The sequence below is a fragment of the Neolamprologus brichardi genome, chromosome 20 (genome assembly GCF_056152115.1).
Source record: "Neolamprologus brichardi isolate AB-2024 chromosome 20, ASM5615211v1, whole genome shotgun sequence".
NCBI classification, from domain to species: domain Eukaryota; kingdom Metazoa; phylum Chordata; class Actinopteri; order Cichliformes; family Cichlidae; genus Neolamprologus; species Neolamprologus brichardi.
The window spans coordinates 8,962,581-8,979,139 of record NC_142123.1 but is presented as its reverse complement, the minus strand read 5'-3'; the positions used below and the strand labels follow the sequence as shown (position 1 = coordinate 8,979,139).

The window sequence follows — 16,559 nt, the reverse complement described above, 5'->3', positions numbered from 1 at the left end:
ATGAAATATTCAAATGGTGACTGTATTGTGAATATGTCAGTCAACTAAATGGAAATAGGTTCAATGTAATTTCCTTGACCACATCTTTGGCATTACCACTGAAACGTAAATCAGCCATCTGTCAGTTTGAACAATTCTTTGTATAACACTGTATAACACGGCTCAAGAACGTTAATGATGTAGTGTTACCATTGAGCTATCGCTATAATTAATTCATATTTTCTTTCAAAGGTGATTACTATTGATTCCTCTGAATATTATTGATGACTCAGACATGACACACTAGTGTTTCCTACCACCCAAACCACATAATCTGTGTTCATTCACCCAACTTGCACATGAAATATGATTCATTAGTCTTTCCATGGATGTCTTATGTGAAGACAATATAGCAGTTATCAATTAGAACCAGAGGGAGAGAAATCAACCACAAACTGACTGCAATGCTTAATGACAGCACGGTAGAAACTGCAGCCGAAGTGAAAAGAATTGCATCCCTCACATGTGCCAAAAAACATAAATCCACACAGACACGCAGGTATGCGCACATGCTATCATACAGATACAGCATGGGCACAAAGGAGATACAAACAGATGTACCAAGAGATACAGTCAAATGAAACAAATATGCAACACTCCTCACCATCTAAAAATAAAAATAAAGCATCACCCTGCTCCTCCTCCTCCTCCTCTTCTTCTGTCCTCCTCCTTCCTTTTCTTCCTCCTCCAGATGAGAGCTGATACTCCCTTGTGTCCGGACCTTGCTTGCTTCTCTAATTTCTCCCGACTGCGAAAACAACCCAGCTCCTCTCTCAGCTGTGCCAGTCTCCTCTTGTCCTGTCTTTCCAACTGTAGCTTTGCATTCACCACTGCTACCTTGCTGCCATAAATAGTGCTATTTTAGCTCCCCTGCAGTCAGAGCAAAGCTAGTAAATCTCTGCACGTTTCATGCATTTCTCCCATCCCCTTTTCTTCCCACAATGCAATGCGCAGATGTACTGTGTTACCCCACCCGCTGTTCAATAACACCCCCCTACCCACCCATCCCTTTTCTAATTTTTTTGCAAAGTGGTACAGTGGAAGGTGGCTCCTTGAATTTAAAGGGTAGGATGTGCAAACATTGGGACAGGAGAGAGAAAAAAGCCTGCATCACTCACATACCCTAACTAAGCAATTCCTCCCACTGTGCTGCTTTGCTGTCTGGCATTTTCTAGCTTGACAGCATTACTGATCCCATGTTCCGTTACAGCTACATCGCTGTTCCTCCTTAACATATTCTCTCTTTAGCTTTCCTACCTAGCATCCGCTTCTTCTGCCTCTGTTTTTCTTCTTTAATTCTCTCTTCTTTCCTCCTCTTACCAATTATTCTTGTTTTCATCCTTATCCCGTTTTTCTGTTCTCTTTCTGATCAGTTTGAAAATGTAGGTCTCGTTCCTCAAATAGCTAAAGTGGAAAGAAATTTAAAAGTCTAATTTTGCTGTGCACGGTCCTCCTATGTTGTGTTGTCATAATTACATCTGATGAAGATGCAGAGGGGGAGGAAGAAGAAGAGAAGTGGATAAGGAGGAAGAGAAGGGGGGCTTTAATCCTGTCTCCCTGTCTACCCCTCTGCTTTAAACACTACATCACAAGAGACACTGGAAGGAATGAGGGATGCAGTGAAGGATGGGGGGATGGAAAGAACAGGGAGGAGATGGAAAAAGCAAACAGTGGAGAGAAAGAAGTCAGCAGTTTTTTTTAATCCCAGCAGCTTTTCAGCTCTCATCATGTCAAGCTTAATCAACAGCACAGCAAAGCAGAATCTGAGCTTCCACGATGTGGTTAAAACCAGTGAATCCTTTGCACGTGCACCTGTGCCGTAACAGATGAGGAACAATGTCTTTGCTAATTGTGCAGGAGTTACAGGTTTTGTTCAACAATTTATACAAAAGTGATGATAACTCTGCCCTTTTTTTAAACACAGAAGAGAAAAAACAAGTGGAAACTACAATGGGTACTAAGTCTGGGGTGTACAAAACAAACCTCACTGGGTACATTGGTTTTTGTACATGCAAAATTACAAAGGGTGTGATCAGCATGCTCTGAACCAATCACATCTAATCATTCAGACAGAACTTTACCAGTGACAGAGAATCACAACAAAAAAGCTCGGCTTACAAAAGGAGCTCACAACTTTGTCGTCTGCAAGTTGGTTGGCATGATATTGGCCCCATTCTAATTCAGACTCTACCTCTTCCTCCCTGGACACTAACACTGCATTTGTGCCACTCCAAACCAACTATCCTTAAGTGAGAGAAAATCAAGGGCATCGTAACGGTGCTGCTGTATTTCAACCCCCCATTTCATTAAGAGACCTCGGAGCTACGCTGGTTTCAGGTTCTGTTTAGTCATTTCCTGTTTTATTATGAATATTTGTTTCATTTAATTCTTCTTCTTATGTTAGTTTTTTAACCTCTAGTTTTGTCCTCCATCTGTCAACAGTAATCTAATTTGACTCTTATGTAGGTCTTCGCAGGTGTCACAACATCTTGTTACTCCTTGTACTCGACCTAACTAGGCTTTTCCTTGTGCATGAGTGTTGAGCTTTAGTTTCACATAGTAAAGCATGAACAATTGTAGACGTAGATCTATCAAAGGTTTTTAGTAAGGTAACCTCTTGAAGTGCAACAGCAGGAAATGTCTTACAATCCAAAGATGTGCACTCGACATTATCCATTTTATATAGCGCCAAACCACAACAACATTGGTGTCAAGGTGCTTCATATAGTAAATGCTACAATGCTAAAATCCAATCAACAGCAGGAATTCAACCTTATAATTACTATATTTCTTAATTAATACACTAACTATAAGGTTACTGTAGGCGTGAAGTCCCGCAGACTTGAAAAACATAATTTTCAAGAAATTTTCAAGAAAAAGCTGACTTTAAAGTAGCAAGTATAAAATGTAGCAAATGACACAAATTCAAAAACTGATCCAGTAAGTCAGCTTTACCAGTAAATAAATAAAGTCGAAACACATACAGTTTGGTCTATAATTATCTGGACAATGACACATTTTTTGCGATTTTTCCTTTCTACACTGCCACAGTGGATTCTAAATCAATGTATGTGTTTAATATTTATTCTACATCAAACAATCAAGAAGTTGAAGTTCAGACTGGAATTAGTCCAAACACTTGTGAGGCCTTTTATTGTTATTGTTATGTTCTAATGTAAAACAATATATTTCATATACTATATATTTATATATACATATATTTCATTAGAAATCCCCAAATCTATTAACATAGGGGTGGCCAACTCCAGGCCTCGGGAGCCGGTGTCCTGCAGGTTTTAGGTGGGTCAACACACCTGAATGAAATGATCAGTTCATTACCAGGCCTCTGGAGAACTTCAAGAAATGTTGAGGAGGTAATTTAGCCATTTAAATCAGCTGTGATGGATCAAGGACACATCTAAAACCTGCAGGACTCTGGCTCTCAAGACCTGGAGTTGGCCACCCCTATATTGACATTATGAATACTGTATACGAAGTATACAGAACCAACCGGACAGGAGTGCAGGAGTCACTTCGAGATCCAAGACATGGACTCATGTCTGTGTTCACAAATTTCTACCAGTCAGCTTGCATGTGGTGTGCTGCTTAGCTCAGACCATTTCCCAGACCCACAGAAGTTATCAAAAGAATAAATAGCTGAAAATGTATTTTTTCTGAAAGGAGGAAAATGAGCCCTGACAATCTCCAGCAATGCTGACTCTGCACACTCACACAGGAGGAAAAACGGGAGGGGGGCGGGGGGCTTCTCTGCATTGTAGCTTCTTATGCATACATCACAGAAACATGATTCAAGATTTAAATGGAAGAGCATACTTATTACATGATATAAATTGCAAGAGAGCTTTCCTGTTCTCAAGCATTTTCAATAGCACAGCACATTTGATCTTCATATGATAGAAGACTTGCTTTCAGTCTAATCTTTGTTAGCTCTTGGTGCAAATATGTCTGCAAGAACTGTTTCTCCTGAGGCTGAAGCTCCAATAAAACTTAAAGAATAGTATAAAGAACAGCTTTATTACTGGAACAACATGTTTCGGCCTGTGGCCTTCGTTATATTACAAATACACACATTTATATACAGAAAATTTTACCTAATAACAGAAAATGTTGTTTACCAGTGCAAAAAATGAATCATAATATGTGTATTAAGAAGAATAACATAACCTAGTGACCTGTTGTTAAGGCCTGGTGAATTAAAAACATAGAAAAGTACTGTAAATGCCACAGACTTATTTACAAGACTGTGAATGATGTTTTCCGAGAAAAACAAGCACACTGCAGACTATTACTGTAACCTCTTATCTCCACTTTGAGAAGCACAGCTCTCCTCAAGGACTCTGATTTCCTCAATCGCATTTCACTTTCTCTTTCTGTTGCTACCACTCTTATTTCTCTGTAGACACTTCACACCTCCACTCACACACATGGAGGTCTCAGCTCCTCTTGCAACAGTCATTAGCCTGAAGGTCAGGTCTGTCTATTTAAGAGGCTGATCTCTGTTAGTATTGTGTCTCTACGACACAATATGATCGCAGTGAAAACAACTGGATTCATCTTTAACAGGGCCATAGGTGTCAAACAGCTGAACAGATGCTGTAACGCAGATAGGGAGACTCATTTGATGTTACCCAAATTAGTACAGATGTTGCAGGAAATAGATAAACTGTGTTTACTCAAATAACCAAATTATAGCAGACAGTTAAATATGAGCAAGAAAACCATTTTGGCAATTAAGAGAATGAATTGGTGAATTTGTAACCCCCCCTATACTTTCTGGTGAACCATCAATCAATATCTTTAATCATTTACAAGTCAGCACGGTGAACGCGGAGGCATCTGTTAGTCCTAAAGGAATAAAAAGAATAGGAGCCAGGGCAAAAATTTAATTTAGATTAAAGATCTAAATAAGAAGATTCACAGCTGGGGGGGGGGGGGGCATAGAGGGTTAAACAATGGAGTCATTAGAATCGTATGCCAGTGCAACATCCATCAAAATGTGGCTGGGACAGATGCACGAAGAACATACAATGAAGCTCTACTTTTGAGTACAGGAGTCAAGTGGAAGTTCACTGTGACTCTAATTTGTAACTAACTAGCCTGGAGACATAGACAGAGAAGACGAGAGGAGGTGGGAGGGTCAAGATATAATCAGTGAGTTAAAACAGCATAGAGGAGGAAGTCTGTGAGGTCTTCATGGCTCTGCCTTTCTCACTATCGCACATCTCTGTTTGTTTTTCTCCCGCTATCTCCTAATTAATGAAAACAGTTAATAGGAACTAGACCGATGAGGCTGAATAAATTCACTAATACAATTAATGTTGTTATCCTGTTGATTCGCAAGGTTCAAACTGCCTGAATTACACAGCATAGAGTACTTCACATGTAGAACACAGCAATAGTAATATAAATAATATATATGTATACACACATGCATACATATACTAACCTTTAAAAAGAAGCCTATGTTCTGTACTCAGTCGAGAGTACCTCAGTGAAAGCATGAAACTGGCAACTGAATATGAACTTAGTCACACTGAAAAACGCACACACATAGGGGACACACTCTCATGCACACTGACCAGCTGTCAGCATAAAATATTCATGCTACCTATCTCCAAACACTACTGACCAGGTGTTACCGCCGTTTCACAGAGAAAACTCCACGTGTGATTCACCACATCATCTGCCGCAACGCTGCCAAACATTTCTCAACATTTCTCTTTTCAGCACAGTAAAAGTACCTCATCGATCTGTATTTGTTATGAAAATGTATTTTAATCCAAGAGATAGTTTAGGTGAACACCCATGCAGTACTCCGTGGCTGTCTTGAACCACACTCAATCCTGAGTACATAACCTGTGCCAGCAGTCACAGGCCTATGCTGGTGGCAGCAGCATAAGTGTTTGGATGACAAGTGCCTTGTTCAAGGGCATCTTACCAGAATTAATGCAGACTCACAAGAGTAGAAGCCCCACCAACTTGTAATAGGTCCTACAGTGTTCTTTCATTTGACCACCTTGGAAATGCTAAAGGAATCGAGGATTACGTGCATGCATTTTAGCACAAATTACACGTGCACTCTGTGACATATACAGGGCTGGACTGTGAAGCAGGGCTGAAATAAACACCAGTGTCTCAGTGCTCCTATAACAATCTTTGGCAAAACAACAGTATTTGAGAAACCTAGAGGACAGAATCCACTGGTAGTCTCAGTCGATTTTATTTCATCATTCATCATAATGTTGCCTTAGATAAGCTCACATTGAGGATTTACTCACCCACATGATGGTTTTTCAGACTGATGGTTTTTCAAGTACAGTGGCATAACACTTTTTCTTAAACATCCCACAAAATTTGCTCAATTTGCTTTGACAGTGATGCCACGGTTCTCGTCCGCAGCACTGAGGTATGAGTCGTCACATGAATTAAACCTGACTTCTAAGTTGAAGCTGTTGTCTTTGTGGGAGTATCCGTGAAACTGTACCAGCCCCAGTAAACAGCGGGGGATGAAAGAGCACAGCAGGAGCAGAAGTAAACTGTTATAGCTGCACTTTAGAGTTCTAGTAGCTAAAATATTTCATTGTGCAAAGAAACAGTGAAAGGGTCTATTTAGGATTAAACGTATGGCATGGTTACATTTCGCCTGGATGAATCTGAGATGAGCTTTAATTGTCTAGAGTGGTGACAAATGTCACATTTGAGGTAAAGTAAATGAAGGCTATGTCCACTGTTTGAAGCTGTTTGGATTTTTGTGGTTGTTGAGCTTGAGCTTATGTATATATTGTGCACCTCCATCTATATTCACACACAAAATGCATTAAAATACAACCTAACATGCATGTGCAGGATTCATTTGCACCTCTACTGAGGGTTACATACAGTGCTTTTAATAGATCTGTCAATCTGCACAGTGTGGAGCTTTACAGGCTGAAGAATAGGAGGGAAGTCGACAGAGACGGAGTGAAAATACTCTCAATGTAAGCTTATCATAGTGGAAGTGTTTGTGGAAATGCAGGGAAACACTTAAGAGCAATTTTACTTAATATTGTGAGTTTGAAAATCTAAAAAATAAATTTTCAAATGTTTCCATTTATATTTTAATCTATGTTTAATACTTTCATTCATATTTAAATCAACTTTACATCCTGGTGCAAAACTGTGGTAGCCATTTAAATTATAGTTTGGTAACAATGTGGTAAGAATGGGCTAATAAGGAGGAAACAAGAAGGGGAATAACAAGTTATTACCACTTAGTTACTAAGTAATTGTCTTGTATCAACAGTGTTAATTGCTGTATAACATTGTGTTGACATGTTCATCTTTGGGTAATAATAGGCAACAAACATAGTACTGTATTTCTCATACTATAAGGGACACTGGATTATAAGGCACATTAAGTTTTTCTATCACGCTGCAAGCAGGGTTACAAAATGCATGTTTCTACTTTATTTCACAGTAATATTTCCTATAATTCAAAACCAAAATTCAAAAACATGTTTGTGTTTGCTAAATGGAAATTTTGTTACCATGAATTGGCTATTTTATATTACACAATGTTATATTAGTTAGGCTACTGTGTCAGTTTCTCATTGCTTCAGGTAAATAGCTTAAAGGCTACAGAGAAAATTTGTCAGTGTTCATCTTATGAAAAAAACTATTTTCCTTACAATAGTAAGAATTTATATTAAACATACTAATATACAGCATGTGGTGCAGTTTCTTATACAGTAGATGAATACACGGAATTTACTGAGAACCTTCTAAGATACATTTGCTTTCAACATATGGAGATTAAGAGAGATGCCTGAAAATAAGAACACTCAACACATTAATGTAGCTACTTCATCTAAAAGAATGACTACATGGTATGAGAATATATTAAATGAAACACAGAGGCATGCTGCCACTGTATGTTCCGTGTTTATCTCCAATTAATCATAGAGTGGAGGCTGTTTTGCACAATGACTTCAGTGAGCGAACACTTTGTCTGGCTGCTCACGGTCATGGCAACAGGCTAATGTTTCGATCAATATTCCACACAGATAGCGGACGATCCTGCAAGTATTCCTGTGGTGAATCACACAGATTCCACAGCTAAGTATGGAAACACACCAGTACAACACATTGACACATTTCACTGATACATTACATTTCCTACCCCTTGTCAATACCTTCACCAACACAACCACCTGCCTGGTTTATACTTAACTCTTAAAAGCCCTCCGAAAATTTTACACAGACTTATTAGATGTCAGAAACAACAGAATGACAAGGTGAACTCTCACATCACATGTTAAAACACACAAGGCTTAGCGAATAATTAATATTTTTTACTCCTAATAAGTTTAAACCCTGCGACACACTGACGACCTGTCCAGGGTGTACCCTGCCTCTCGCCCTATGACAGCTGGGATAGGCTCCAGCGCCCCCCGCGACCCTGAAAAAGATAAGCGGAAGCGAATGGATGGATGGATGGAAGTTTAAACTAAAACAAAATGTAAAAAAAATTAATGCTAAAAACATTGCACCTTTTCTCTCACCAAGTAATAGTAATATGGAAATTAATGTTTGAATTTGCTTTTTAGCATTTAGCTGCTTTACTTTCAAAGACCCAAAACTTTCACTGTCGTGGCCTATATTGCACTTAATTAGAGTGGAGACATTGATATCCATGATTTAGTACACCTGCACACCTGAGGTTTATTTTTAAAGTGAGATGATCACCATGCTTTAAAAATCTCATCCTTGTATCAACAATTGTTTAAAAAAAAAAAAAAAAAAACGACACTTTTGTCATCTTGTAGTAACATTATATATCAATGACAAAGATTTATTCTAGCATTAAGCACGCATCACAGCACTGACTAAAAGATTGATGGCATCAACATTAAAATAAGCTAAGGAGTTTAAGGAGCGGGTCACGTGTTTTTCTGACAGAAATGGGACACTTTGACAGATTAGATACTAGAATTTTAACTATACTGATTTATCTACCTTAATGAAAACTAATACCTTATGTAACTAATACAGTGGATTTTGAAATCTCTGTGTATCATCAAATTTTACCATTCAGTTTATATGTAGGTGTGGTGCAAACCAAGCTCTCGTTATCATGAATCAATCATCATGCTCTACCCTAAAATGTAGTTAAAACATGCGTAGGCCCCCCAACAAAGCTCAGAGCCGTTGGGCTATGGGCATGCATTCCCTGTGGACATGCATTATCATTTCTGGCCTCCATTTGCCCCCAGATGCTGACTATATAGAGCAGCGGTCCCCAACCCCCGGGCCTCGGTACTGGTCTGTCAGTCGTTTGGTACCGGGCCGCAAGAATTGAGGCTCAGGTGTGAAATGTATGGTTTCCAGGGTTTTTATCGGTTTTCAGCGTTATTTTGTTATCGTTTTTATCGTTAACTCGGTTTTCCTGGGTCTTTTCACATGTGTTATGAATAAATCTTCTTTTTTTCGGTACCGGTACTAGTTTTATTTTGTTGTATTTATCCGCGACACCTTAAAGGCCGGTCCGTGAAAATATTGTCGGGCATAAACCGGTCCGTGGCACAAAAAAGATTGGGGACCGCTGATATAGAGCCTGAAGCATTTGGAGCCCAGGTCAGCACAGTTTTTGTGGGTCACATTAATATTTGTTGAACCAAATCTTCTCCCAGCTTCTGTCCCAACTTTGTCCCCTTGATTCGCTGGGGTACATGGGGGGTACATATTTCATTACAGACTAATAATAATCGTAGGTCAACAATGCACTACGCATAATTAGTTTATTCTGTCAAACTGTCATTTCTTAATTTAATAATCATAATAATAATAAATACAATAAATGTAATCTGTAATAGTTTGTTAGCTATAAAACCTAGTGTCAGTACATTGTGTCCTCCTGTTTGTTGAGGTCATTGCAATCGTAAAGTCTTTATACGTTTGCTGAGACTTTGGACACGGTGACACAAACCTTAAATTGTACCATCTGAATACAGAGAGAAAGACTAGCCCTTCATTCAAGATCTAATAACACCACAGCTGACAGTTCATTCCCTGCTTTGTCCAGATGAATGTCCTATACACACACACACACACACACACACACACACACACACACACCAGCACAATTACCATCAGAAAGCTTCTGGCCAAGAGAAAGTCATAAAACACATTTCACTTCTTAGGTTGCACACCAACACACACACACACACACACACACACACACGCACACACACACACACGCACACACATCTCGAGGACAATTCATCCACAGCCTCTCCTCACTGAATAACTCCAACTGGTCGATAGTATTGACCACTACCACACTACAATATAATGCATGTTTCTTAATTAAAATCTGGCTCAGCACTTTGGGCCCAATCTAATATGGTCACAACCTCAATGTGAACGTTGTGTGAGGTTGAGTGTGTGACGGTTTGGGTTATAATGTTAGTCACAAGGGACAAGGTTACTACAGTATAAGGGGCTAGAGAGCATCAGTACTGTGTACTGTGTGGGTCGGTGTGTGTATAAATGCACAACTTGTGATTAAAACCTGCAGTTGAAACTCTGCTGTTAAATCAATAATAGATTTGAGTCAGACTGAAGAACAATACCGCGGGGTTCTTCAATGGACAGCTGGGTGGGAAAAAAGAACTCATAAAGCATTTGGAAATGTTTGGAAAATAAAAATGCAAATGGTCAGACTGAGCAGAGGAAGAAGCTGAACAAGAGCAGGAGGATTAGAATGAAAAGACAATAAATGACAGGAAAAGGAAAGAAAAACAACGTGTGCATGAAAGAAAAATCAGGCGAGATAGGAGCGCAAGAGATAAAAACACAGAATAGAGGAACAGGGTGGATGATGGGATTTCCAATGCATTTTTAATCAAATGATAAAGAAAGTGGTGTTTCTTGTTTGTTTGCTAGAAATGAATTACACAAACATGAATGATAACACAATCTGTTTACCTCTCTGTCACACCCATGTCCTCTGATGTTCTGCACACAAAAAACTGTATTTGAAACTAAATTTACATCATGTTGCACCAAAAAACAAATGAGTTTGGCATAATACATAGCTTTAGCAATGCTTTATCTATAGCAACATTACAGAATAATAAAGATGACATTGCTTGAATATTATAAATGCTATATAGTGTTGAAAGTGCTGATTTTTCATACTTTTCCTAGAAGGGAAGAATGACTAGCCAATAAAGTTTCTTTAATTGATTTAACGTGTTAATGTTTCTGCTTTGATTAAATTTCTTTGATGATTTAAAAAGCCTCATCGGACAAAGTATTGAGGACATCGCGCCAAAGGGTGTCTGCAGTCTTCAAGACAAAGAGACCGATAAGACATCTCTCCAACCAGGAAGCCAGTCAGACAGCCAGATGGTGCAGACCTGTTTGCAGAGGTATGACAGTGTGAACGAGTTGTATCACCTTCCCCTCAAACAGTCTTATCATGCAGTGACAGCACCCAGCCGTCCTTTTAAAAACCACCTACGGCCAGTCTTTCCCTCTCCATCAGCCGCTGCTTTCTCTCCTTTTCTCTCATCCTTTTATCAACATCCTGCCTTCTGGTGTGTGGAGGTGTGATAGAAGTGGACATCAGTAGCGTCTGTATATTTTTGAGTTTGTTTTGGACTCTGAGGATAATTAAAAGTGTGCAGACATACACAAACGTGCGTGTAAAAGATCACTAGCATAGAATGGACCACCAAGTGCTGTATAGTGTGTCCTGTTTTTACATAGCCGACTGGCTAATGTGACAAGTATGTCCTGGCAAATCAAACAACATATAGAAACAAAATAAATAAAAAAAAATACTCCACAAGACGATCACAAAGTTACAGTATAACACATAAGGTCAATGTTGGTCTCTTTAACCCCCATCTTCATTGTCCTATGACCTTAACAAGCTAGCAAATTTAACATAAACAGCAACATTTCCTTAAGACCGGAAAAAGGCAGATTTGCAGTTTTCATTCACTTCAGCAGCAACAATTTTAATTACTAATGCAGAGCAATTTCAGTCAACTGCAACTTCAACAGAAAATAACAGTGAAAAATGTATTTCTCTCCAGAAAGCAAAATTAGATAGACTACGTGTTTAGAAAAACCATCACAACTGCAATGAGTAAAATTTAAAATATAAATTTGTTTTTAAAAAATTTGTAATACATCAAAATTTCTCAAATGAGATGATATTAAAAATGCCACATTTCTCATCTCTTTTATGTTTGTTTTTTAATTTAGTCTGTCTGCAGGTATATGAGGGCAACAGAAAAATTAATCATTTAAAGCACGTCGTTACAAATTCCTTGCAGCTGTACTCAGACCTGTGTGTGTGTTATTGTTGAGCTGAGTGTTCATGGCAAGCAGACTAAAGTTTGCATGTTTTTGATGCTTGCATGTTTGCTTTCCTAAGCGTGCACATGTGTGCACTAACGCATATTTGTACACCAAGTGTGTAAGTGTGTCCAGGTGTGTGATTCTAGCCCAGGGCCCCCCTCTCTCTCTCTCAGTTCTCGACTGGCTGGAGCCTCTCTGCTGCTCTGGTCTCATGGTTAATGCATGTGGAGAGAGAACTCTTGTCCCTCTAGCTTCTCCTCTTCTCTTTACTTCCCCAGAATAGAAATGATCCTCACCATACATGAAGGAAGATAACTCCCATTCCTTTCCCATTCCACACACAGCAAAGAAGAAATTACAAAAGCACAGAGTCAGAGAGAAGGAGTGAGCGATAAGCTGACAGAGAAAAGGCTGGGGAGATAGGGAGGAAAGGGAGACATATGAAAAGGCAAGGTGGGAAGAAAGAGTAAAATAAGTCTCAAGAGCAGAGACATGAATGCTTTTAGATTCCCTCACCCCTTCTTCTATCCATGTGGAACTATGCATAATGGCAAAATAGGATATCAAATAATTGCAATGAGCAACACTGAAACTGCATGTACCGAGTCTCAGGAAGCAACCAGTTAACAATGGAGCCCAGAGAACACTGCAGGGGACACATGGTTCGACTCTGTTGGTGCTAAGTGTTACAATAAACAGTGGTGGCAAGCCAGGGAGGGATCATGCCCCTACATGAATGGCTTCTACTTTTCAATCAGAGCCATAGCAAGAGAGCGAACTGAGGGGTGACAGTCTAAAGATCTTTTCAGCATATTCTGTCATTTAATTTTTAGAGCATGCTGTCATTTTTTGCTCATTGTTTAACAGCAATTTAATAATCATCCACCCATCCATCTGTGGTCTGGAACATATCCCAGCTGTCACAGGACGAGAGGCAGGGTACACCCTGGACAGGTTGCCAGTCTATTGCAGTGCTGCGACTATCATTTATTCTTAAAAATAGCCTCGGAGAGAGCCATGATCCCTCTCTATGTGTTAACTCTGCACAGACTGGCGACCTATCTGGGGCGTATCCTACCTACTGCCTGATGATAGTTGGGATAGGCTCCAGCCAGCACAATATCTCTGTAATAAAGAATGATACTGAACTAACAGCCATCTTTATGATCCAGGTTTCGTTTCCTGTTTTTCTTTCTCCGGTAGTTTCCACTGCCAAGCAGGCTTGGCTTCAACCGGTGCCAAGTTAAAGTGGCACAACAGACACAGACACACAAACATAGGGAAGCTATCACTGTGAGACTTCCGCTGGGCTATATTAGGAGATAATCCTGAACTGTCCTAAGAGTGACACACACACACAAACACACACACACACACACACAAACCATTTCCTGTAACTACTATCTGCTATTTAGAGGGAAATTTATTCAGCTACATCAAAGAGGGCTGCAGGTAGATTGGTGTTTACTGTAATGATTTCCCCTCACTGGAACCAAACACCCACAAACATAAAAACATGCCATTTGGCACTACATACACTAAGCAATGGGGCTGCAGAATTAATCAGATTTTAATCTTGATCACGTTTTTGGCTTCCCACAATTAAATGAACATGATAGAGCGATAATGAAAATGTGAATTGTGCCAACACAATTCAAAGTAAAAGCAAATCCAGCACTCCCTAAATGACTCCCTCCAGATGGGCCAATCATGTTGCACCGTGCAGTTTTAGCTTTCTTGGACAAGTCTGGATGAGTAAAACTTTAAAAGACAGATACACAAGAAAATTTAAATTGTCTGGCAGAGAAGAAGAACCTGTCCTTCGAAATGAATCACCATCCATTGTTTGAAAACACCTCTGCTTTAGTGCAACTGACATTAACCAAGAGTGCTGTAGGTCTGCACCACAAAGCAACTTGACTAACTTATTCAAATGTCTGAAAACACAGCAAACTGCAGTATAATTAATGCATGAAGGTGAAGAAAACAATGCTGCAAACAGGAATTATCCAACATCAACTCAGAGAGCCACAACTCATGAGCGTATTCTTCCAGCTCACAAAGATGCATTGAAATCACCAATCAGTAGCCTTCAGTTTGGCCAAAATCCAATAAATACGTTGAATACGTAAGAACTCAGGGAAATGGTCAACATACTTGACAAAAGATATGTTAATGCAGGGCAAATAGAGAGGGATCTCACAGCTGTCGAGTCTCTTCAAGTTTCATTCACATCCATCGAGCAGGCACAATGAATGGAGTCAAAGACTTTGCGTTTTGCTTCTAGGAGATGCACTCAGATCAGGTGAGGAAACACCTTATTTGTCAGCAAAGATGTTTTAATTAACAGGAATGCAGCACAGTGTGAATGTGAAAGAAGTTCCCTGTTGATTTAATTTTTTGTTAATTTTGATCACATTTATTATTTATTTATTTGGTTTTTTTTTTATTATTATTATTTTTCAGTGTGCTACACTGTTATTTTTTTCAGTGTAGCACTGAATTGAGGCGAATGAGGAGTGCCGATTTTATTTTGAAAAGTTAGTTTACATGAAAGTGCAATAAAAGCATGTCTCACTCAGATCTCAATATTGTTGCAAATAATTATAATATACATTTTGTCCATAATCATGCAGTCGTACTAAACATGTCACTCAAAATAAATAGTTGATATTAGTGATGTAACGGATCACGGTTGATCCGTAATCCGAACCGATCCCACTGCACAGTTCGGGACGCACGTGATCCGAAGATTCGAAAAAGAAGGGGAAAAAGTATGTGTATGGTGCGCGTGGTCAGTCTGTCAAGCGATAGCTATGGCCAGCGCTAGCGGTCCAAGTGGAGGAGCAGAGGAGTTTGCGGCATTTAAGCAGCCCTTTGCTCCCCAATCCGACCGGGCTAAAGCTATTACAAATGCTACTGGGGTGTTTAGCTGCAGACGGGAGGCCGTATTCCGTTGTGCAAAACAAGGGGTTTAAACTATGATGAACGTGCTTGAGCCACGCTATGATATCCCGTTGCGCGTCCACTTCAGTGACCGTACGAGCAGGAAAGGTTTAAAGTTATGGCTGAACTGTCCCAGGCATCTTCTGTTGCCCAACTACAAATGGGTGGACCTCCAGGTCAACGGAAAGCTACGTGACCGTCATTATAAAACAGCGGAGTGGTAGATATAAAGCCCTGTACTGCCCTATACTGCACCTTAATTTGTTTTTATATAATTCCATGGAATGAGTCTTGAGTTGAATGTTTTTAATAGGCAAAAAATACTTAAATAAGTTAATAAGTAAATGTTAAATTTTTTTTATTTTTTTGCTGATCCGAAAATTGATCCGATCCATGACTTAAAACCGTGATCCGATCCGAACTGTGAGATTTTTTTGATCCGTTGCACCACCAGTTGATATGCAGTCCTGCTTTCTATCACCCAGACATAAAAAAGCGAATACATCCAGTGCTGTGTGGGTTTTGGCTGAAATCTGACAGCAGACGACCAAATCTATGAATGCACTGATCCAGATACAGCTGCAGGAGTTGGCTTTGCTATTGAGTTTCTAATTGTTCCATTATGGGGGGTTGCAATTGGCTTTGCAGTGGACAGAAATCTGGTAAGCTTTTGAGTCAGTGTCAACACCTGTCCAAAGCTTTTCTGGTTAAAAAAAACACACACACACAGGAAATTAGCAATACGCTGAAAAACTTCAACATTAGTTGCCATAACATCATCTGAAGTTATTAAAAGCGCTGACATCAGAAGCTGAAATAGCGACTTTCTATCTTCAGACAGAGGTGCTGAGATCCCAGTGCATTTACAGCCTCATGTGTTGATTGAGAGTTTTATCACAAGTGAACCAAAAATAAAGGGGTTGTTGTCATGCTACCTCTTAGTCTATTCCTCAGATTGTTTTCACACTTAAGTTATTTATGTGATAATGTTCATTAGTCAGTGTATTGTAAAAAAAATAGTTGTTTGTTTAGTATTTGCACTGCTTGAAGTTCAAACTGAAGAAATACCTGAATGATGATACTGTATTGATTTACATTCTTAACATTAATTAAACTCTGTTATTTATGGTGAATATTATTATTTATGTGAAAATACAACATAAAAAAATATGTAAATGATACAAAATACACATTTACTTTAA

General features: G+C 39.2%; 1 protein-coding gene across 4 annotated transcripts in view; it reads right to left on the bottom strand.

The window, feature by feature from the left end:
* bsna (bassoon presynaptic cytomatrix protein a) overlaps positions 1-16,559 on the bottom strand; it is a 127,417-nt gene that overhangs the window by 86,991 nt on the left and 23,867 nt on the right. Inside the window, exon 1 of one of the 4 annotated variants that reach the window (XM_087834437.1) lies at positions 671-739. The exons of the other annotated variants lie outside the window; for them this stretch is intronic. The gene's annotated coding sequence lies outside the window, so the exon portion shown is untranslated. Of the gene's footprint in view, positions 1-670; positions 740-16,559 lie in introns of those variants that run through there. 4 annotated transcript variants of the gene reach the window in all.